The sequence below is a fragment of the Mus musculus genome, chromosome 13 (assembly GCF_000001635.26).
Source record: "Mus musculus strain C57BL/6J chromosome 13, GRCm38.p6 C57BL/6J".
Taxonomy (NCBI): domain Eukaryota; kingdom Metazoa; phylum Chordata; class Mammalia; order Rodentia; family Muridae; genus Mus; species Mus musculus.
Window position 1 is genome coordinate 41,676,399 of NC_000079.6, and position 8,104 is coordinate 41,684,502.

Consider the following 8,104-nt stretch of genomic DNA (forward strand, 5'->3'; position numbering starts at 1 on the left):
GGTCAGGGAATTCAATCAGCATTGTGGTAGAGCAGAGGCAGGGGCAGAGCAAGGCCCTAAGTCTAGGACTCTAGGGTTCTGGGGGTCAGGCCAAGCTTGCCTCTCCCTGAACCTTGCAACAATTAACTAGGAGTCGATTGTGGCTTCCCTCGAGTCCTCTGTTCATTCTCCATTACCTTTCCACTTCAAGCATGGAAATTCTAGGTCTAGAGACGGATTCACCCTCTCGCTGCCATCATAGGCCCCTTGGCTACAGAGGTGGCTTTGAGCTGTGCCTGGGTATGGCGGTCCACGGAAAAACTCAGGGTAAGAAAGGGTGTTTCTATTTGTGCCAGTGTTGTTCGGGAAATCACCCTTCCATGACTAACCAAACCAAACAGATTAATTTGTTGTAAAAATTAACATAAGCAGAAAATTTACCACAAAACAGCCCGAAGGAGGGATAGGCTTGTTGTAATTAGCATCAGAGACGAACATACGGATTGCTTCTTCTTCTAGCAATGTCCCCAACCCCAGTGCTTCCTGCACGGCTCTACTGGCCTCAGCCCCACACTGAGCCTGCTGAAGCATGAAGCTTGGGGGGTGGGGTGGGGTCGAGCGTCTCATATGGACTAAATCACAGATGTCACTTTCCTTCTTCCAGTCACAAGCCATTGAACCGTGGAGGGCAAAGGTTAGAATTATAGTTCTTGGCCGTTGAATCTTTTCTCTCCCCATATCCTTCTGGCTTGCACATGGTACCTCCCACTCCAGCCTGTCTTAAAACAATTCTTTCTAAAATAAACCAGCAGAAAAGATCATTTGATCAGTTTGCATACAGACTCTGGAATGTTCTAGAAGCTGATTTCTCCCGTCCAACTAACTACCTAAGGTGAATCAGATAATGTGTATCTATGTTCCTTAGTATCTGCAAGGGATGTGTCCAAGATCCCTGTGGATACCAAGTGTACAGATACTCAAGTCTCTTACAGAAAATGGCACAGAATTTGTATAGAGCCTGCACACACATCCTCTCTAAATGGCATTTAAAATCATATCTTCTTATACCTCTTCATCTTATTTGAGTGTTATGCACGTCATTGTTGTGACTGTGATACAGATGACGTGTCTGTGCATGTGCAATTATAATTGTAAATTCTTTTTGTAGGTTCTGGAGATGAAGCTCAGTGCCTTGCATATCTAGGTAAGTAAGGGCTTTACCACCAAGCTACACTATGGAGCCTAGAGGTACAATGTTTTGGGGGATAAATGTTTCATCTATGGTTAATTGGTTTTGAGGATGTGGAACTTGAAGGCACAAAGGGCTGGTTGACTACATAGTTAATACTAGAAACTGCAACTGGGGTTTCTGACTTTGGAAGAACCAACAGCAGTGTCCACAGGTGAGTACTGAGTTATTCCTAATGTGATTTTTTTATGCGTTTCACTCTTGCTCCTTCTGCAAACTTTCCATCCATGACTTTTAGGCAGAAAACAGCAAAGATAAACCTCATTTGTTCTGGACCCAGGGACCCAGGAAAGGCTTCCTGACACTCCACAGAGGAGAGTCTGTTGGTAGACTATACCAAACAATGGGGTTAGGAAGGTTAGAGGCCTGGAGGATCTCTGTCCCTTAAGACCATGACCCTGGTGGAGTACTGAACACCCAAAGATGGAAATGGAGGAGGATTGTGTGGGAAGGAACCTGGAAAGGGGGTGTACTGATATAGAGGCTCGAGCATATGGGAAAAATAAGTGTGACCCCAAGGCCTTTGGGTCTGAGCCGTGGAAGAAGGGGACTGAAATCAGCCATAAGATGGCAACTTCTGTGTCACTGAAGTTCGCTATGGTAGGCACACTGCTGTTTAGGACTCAAACAGAGAATCCTGGGAACTAATCTAAAATGACCTTTAGAACTCAGGGGACCCAAATGTCTCCAAAGATCCTGGCAAGCAGGGCTTTGAGACTTAGATTCCAAGCGAGCAGCCCCGCAAGCAACTTCAGAATGAACCCAAATAATGTCGGGGTGGAAGCTGGTCAGGTGACTTCAGCTTACCTGTATATTTAATTTTTTTTTTTTTTTTTTTTTTTTTTACTACAGGCTTATCTGGAGACATAGGTGAGTAAGCCTCCTATCTTTGGATCAATGGATGAACAATACAGCTCTTTCTTTTTGCAAAAACTGGTACCACAGTCTTGGCTTCATTATGTGTTGAGCAATACGTACTGTGATGTCTGATGTTGGTTGTCAACTTGACTGGATTGAGAAGCACTTGGGCAATTGGTGAAAAACACACTTCCGGGTTTGTCCATTAAGGAGCACCTAGAGACAAAGGGTAGGATGATTGGCAAACTGAGTGAGGAAGAGTACCCTAAGTGTGGGCACCGTACAGGCCATGGGCCTATAAGTTGGGGGCCAACATGGAACAAAAGCTAGAAGGAAACCCACGCACCAGCCATGTCCAGGTCTTTTTGAGTGGGTACACTGCATTTTGCTCTGTCAAAGACCTGGAGATCACACTCCAACTTCTTCAGCCTTTACAGGAGGACTCACCCCAGCCACTCTCCAGGAGACTTCCAGGCTTCCAGCCTTGGAATGGGTCAGTATTGATAATTGACCCCTCCTATTCTGGGTCTTCTAGTCTTAGGTGCTAAATAGTTACTGATTCTCCTGCCTCTCGGGGTAGCCATCATGGGAGTACCCATCCTCTGATCTTGTGAGCCAATCTGATAAATCCCTTCTTATAATTACATATAATCTATTAGCTCTTCTCCTCTGGAGACTCCTGACTGATACAAGTACCATTGATCTCTGTAAGAAGAGAGAAACTAAATAGGATCAATGCCAGAGTGAGGAAGACAAAAGAAAAACTCTTGGGGTTTCGGAGGGAGCTGGAACTACCAACCATGTTCTTGGTGGAAGCAGCCCATGAACGAATGTCATAATCACTTTCCTAAGAAGAAATAACCATTAAGCATTGACCTGCTTATACAGCTGTTCTGGGAGCTGAAGCAAACGATTCAAAGTGCTTTCTCCTGCCTTCCTACCTCTTGGGGACTTGTAATCATCTAATCAATCATTTTTGAGTGCTGTGCACTTACAGTATCTTGGAAGCCAGCGAGATCCATGACTATCTAGTGAGTCTCTCTATCAGAGTGAGGTCACGTAAGAAGTTTTAACAGCTCGATACATCTGAGTCATTCTCTACCTTCTCAAACGCTGATTATACCATAGGCTAGACATGGAACTAGGTCCTGGGGTGGGGGGGTGGGGGGTAGCCAGAGTCACCTAATTTTTACCCAGCAGGTTGATTGATGGTTAGTTACCCTGAGCTACTGCACCAAAATTTAGTATATTAAGAGGTTTAGATGATAGGAACATCTTTCCTCCGTTTTTGAAGTTAGCAGTCTGAGATGAAGGGACGGGTGGGCTTTGTTTCTCCTGAGATGTCTCTGATTTGAAGATGGCTGACTTATCCCTGTGCCTTCACACACCCTTCTCTCTGTACATGTTTGTCTGCAAACATCCTCCTGATTCTATTGTGTGAAGACCTATCCATGGGACATTACAGGGTTATCTAACTTCTTAAAGATCTCATCTCTAAAATTTAGTTATGCTCTTAGGTACTAAGTGGGGTAGGTAGGGCTTCAACAAATCAGTTGAGAGGATGTGATTCAGCTCAGGATTTTGTGCCCATTGTCTGTCTCTTGACATTTATGGACAGAGTTAGAAGTGTGTGTGTATGTGTATGTGTGTGTGTGTGTGTGTGTGTGTGTGTGTGTGATATATTTGCTAACACAATGGGTTATGATATCTATCTACCATCTATTTATCTATCTATCTATCTCTCTATCTCTATCTATCTATCATTTATCTATCATCTACCTCTATCTATCTATCTATCTATCTATCTATCTATCTATCTATCTAGATGTCTAGCTATCATCCCTCTATGCACAGACAGACAGACATAATGAATGGGTTGGTGTAGAGAACACGTGTATGAAAGGGACAAGCTGTGGACATCTGGTAAATCGTACAGCTGCCTCCTTGCCTCCCTCTAGTACACCAGACACATAGGAAGGGGCTGCTCACTTCTTCTCAGGGACTGAGAGTTCCCCATCTCTGACCAGCCCCCAGGTAGAGCCCTTCCCGAACCCATCACAGACATGCTTCATCCATACTTGCTCTTTTTCAGGTAACATTTTTCTGTTATTCATTATGGGGAAAAAATCTCAAAGGCAGCTGGAAGAGCCAGTTCTCACAGACGTTTCCAGTTCTCATTAGCTTGACCACAAAGTCTTTCTCTGAGAACTCTCGTGGGCTCTACTCGAGGACCCAGATCTTTCTTTGATTTCATTATCCCTGCTGAACTCACTGGACCTAAACCTGGGGACAATTTAGGAATTTTTCCCTGAATGAAACGCACCTCTTTCCTAATCATGGTTTCTAGGCTCAATTCTTTCATATATAAAGGATTTTTGAGACTGCTTACTTCTTTGGGACATTCTTCAACCTCTACGTAGCTCTCTAATGCTTTCCTAGAGTCCTTAGCCTGGGCGGGTGACATAGAGTCCAAGATCAAATTTGTGGTTCCGTGACTCAGATAAATATTGATCCAACGTCATTTTTTTCTAAAGCTCAATTGTTCAAGATGATTCCAACCCTAAATAGAACGCAGCTGGTCCTGAGTACACCTCTGCTTGTGGACAGCTGGGCAGCACGCCGTGGCGGCCATGCAGACACTGGGAATGTTTGTTTTGGGGGGATAAGTCCCAGGGGCTTACTACATCTTTTTTTCTTCATTTTCAGATTCCAATATTCAGGCTGGAATTGCTGACAAAAGAGATCTTGTTCCAGGAAAGTTGGCAATGGTATTTAACAATATTTAACAATCAGACAATGGACTGTTGACATTTAAGCCAAATGGTAAAACGTTGAAAGACCCCATGGTAGAGTTTAATAAGTCACTTGGCCCTGGCGGTCAAGCCTGGGACACTGTGTAAACTCAGGCTTCGTGTTAACACTCACTTTTTTTTTTCTCAAAACTGTTTTACAATTTGCTTACTTAAGAGTTATTTCCTTGTTAAGGGTGCCCTGGTGTGAACACGCTTGGTTTTGTTAAGCTTGGGCTAAGGTTTCTCCTTCTTCTATTTTAATTATGACAAAATCATATTTTAATTAAAAATACATTTGAAAGAAAAATAAAGGCTAACTCTCCTGGAACAGACTGAGATGAAATCTCAGTGGGGGAGAAGTTGGACTCACTATGGAGACACAATCCGGCCTCAGGGGACCCCAGGGGAATGGTACTTCAGGTTTGTCTGAGTTGGAGCAAGGGAACCAGGCACGGATGTATGTGCTGCACTGACCAGCTAGTGGGTGTGTGCTCATTAGCAAAGGGAATTCTCAGGGGAAACTGACAGCTTTGGGCAGTCAATCCTTCACCTGTGGATGGTGACTGAGAGGTTTATAGACGTGACTATGAATGGCAAAATGTCATTGTCCGTTCCTGCCCGTGCAGGATTGCTCTAAGCGCCCTGTAGACACTGTGCACCTGCGCAATCTGTCAGTGGCCAAGCCCTTGTGTAAAATTGACCTTGCTCTTATATATAACATAGATACATGATCCTATGCACTTTTCAAATTTATTTTATTTTATTGAAAACATTTTTTTCCTTACACAACATATCCTGACTACAGCTTTCTCTCCCTGTATTTGTCTCCTCTTGTTCCTCGCCCCTCCTCATCCAGACCTGTTCCCTTTATGTCTTCCCTTAGAAAACAAACAGGCTTCTAAGGGATAAAAACGAAACAATATATGACAGACTATAATGAAACAAAACAAAATACATCAGAATAGAAGAAACAGAAGGAGAAGAGCCCAAGAAAAGGCACAACCAACAGACACAGAGATTCCTTCCTTCCCACACTCAGGAGTCCCATAAAAACACAAAACTGGAAGCCATAATACAGAAGCAAAGAACCATGTTTGTGTGTGTGTGTCTGTGTGTCTGTGTGTGTGTGTGTGTGTGAGAGAGAGAGAGAGAGAGAGAGAGAGAAATTTTTTAAAAGAAAAATGCCTGACATGCCATTATGAGACCAGGAACTTCCAAACACTCCACCAAGTCTATTTTCTGTCGGCCATCTGCTACTGGGCACGAGGCCCACACTTAAGAGTAGTTTGTTTCCCTAGTAAGACTCCTTTGGAGGAAACTAAAATTTCACTTGCAAGTGCTTATCAATGGGAGAAAGTGTCAGCGCTGGAGATAAGGCCGGGTGTCCACGTCTCTTTTCAGCTCTAGGAATCCATAGGTTGCTCACCCATGCAAGCCCAGTGCACGCTGCCTCCATCCTCGTGAGTTCATATGGGCAGCACCTATGACGCCCAACAAAGCTCTGTTGTACTCAGAAGAGCTTGTTTCCATGGTATCCTCCATCCTCTTTGGTTCTTACGCTCTCTCCAACTCCTCTTCCACAGGCATCACTGAACCCAGAGGGGAGGGATTTGACGGAGACCTTCCATTTAAAGCTAAGTGTTCCAAGGTCTCACGCTTTGCATGTTGCCTGGCTGTGGGTCTCTATATTTGGTCACACCTGCTGCAAGAGGAAGCTTCCTTGAAGATGAGACTGAGGCACTGATCTCTGAGTACCACAGAATGTCATTATGAGTCATCTTATCTCTATCTTCCTTTCGTGAAACAGCAGCCTTTGGCTTTACCCTAGGTCCCCAGGACATCTAGTATCAGGTTCTTGGTTACCCAAGCAGCATTGGGGTGTGTGCTCCATCTCATGGAGTGGGTCTTGTTTAAATCAGATATTGACTGGTTACTTGCACATGCTATGTGCCGCCATTGCACTTGTATAGGATGACAAACACCACTGTAGATCAAAGGGGTTTTAGCTGGGTTGGTGTTTCTGTTTCTCCTTTGGGAGCGTACAGAGAGCTGTTGGACACTAAGAGAACTAATCCAGAGTGGTGAAGGTTCTATGTAGGCACCAGCTCAGCCTCTCTGTGTTCAGTGGGTTGTGTAGGCGTCGTCTTCAGCAATGGAGCCTTGCCATCAGTCTGTGGAGAGCAACCTAGAGTCTGGGCAACAGTCTGCACTGTTTAGGGATTTCCACGGGACCACTTTGGCCAACAAGTCAACTAGATGTAACCGATGGCGGTTCTGGAAGTTTCATTTGGGGACAAGAGATGGCCAGTTGAACTCTGTCTCCCTTGTTACTTGGAGATTTCATTTAGATCGCCTACATATAAATATACTTTCGAAAGCGTCTACAGTATTAGGTTTCCATGCTACCCCTCGCGTGACTCTTAATTTTAACACTCTCTCCCCATACTCCCTCCCCTTCCCCACTTACCCTTCGAATTCCAGGCACACACAGCCTTGTCCATCCATAACTATTCTATTTATCATCCCTAGAGGGAGCTATTTGTTCCTCCTAGCCTCTTACTCTGTACCTAACATCTGTGGTTCTGTGACTTGTAGCTTGCTTACTGTTGACTTAACAGCTAATGTCCACATAGAAGTGAATACTTTTATAAAATAAAAAGTAAGTTGTTTGTTTGTTTGTTTGTTTGTTTTAAATCTGGGACTGGAGAGATGCTCTATGACAGAGTCCTAGCTGCTCTTGCAGAGGACTTGGTTTGTTTTTTGGCACTCACCTGGAAGCTGGTAATCTTCTATAGCTCTAGTTCCAGAGCTAGGCATCTGGGCAGAACTACACCCCCATAGCTTCCTTCCCTGTTACATACAACCTTCAGTGCTGCCTAAGAGCAGGCTATCTGGGCTGGGGAGTCAAGGCAGACCTACACAGAGATCTTGAGTCTAGCTTGATTTTGTTTGTTGTTGTTTGTTGTTGTGGACCCCGAAGAGAGCACCTGCTACCCACACAGGACATGCCTCTCCAGAAAGTCTAGCCCAGACGGAGCACAGCAGACTGGGGTAGTCTCCCTCCTACCCAAGAAACAGCTCTGCCAGGGAACCAGTTAGTCACTATGTAATGGTAGAGAATCTATTGTTTGCTGATGAGATACCAATCACTAACAATCATATGACTAGCATCATTTTCTCTGACTCTTAAACCTTCCTAAATTGGAGTGCCCAAAGTTATGCTAAG

General features: G+C 44.4%; 1 long non-coding RNA gene across 5 annotated transcripts; it reads left to right on the forward strand.

The window, feature by feature from the left end:
* The first annotated feature begins 459 nt into the window (after positions 1–459).
* Positions 460–7,526, forward strand: Gm40925. 5 transcript variants are annotated; one of them, XR_873295.1, is made up of 6 exons: positions 698–871; positions 1,148–1,183; positions 2,081–2,098; positions 2,515–2,579; positions 4,793–4,854; positions 6,462–7,526. It is a non-coding gene; the product is annotated as a predicted gene, 40925 (long non-coding RNA). The 5 variants fall into 5 exon arrangements; XR_873298.1 differs by lacking the exons at positions 698–871; positions 6,462–7,526 and adding an exon at positions 460–673 and having other exon boundaries at positions 4,793–5,155; XR_873294.1 differs by lacking the exon at positions 6,462–7,526 and having other exon boundaries at positions 4,793–5,155.
* The last annotated feature ends 578 nt before the right edge of the window (positions 7,527–8,104 follow it).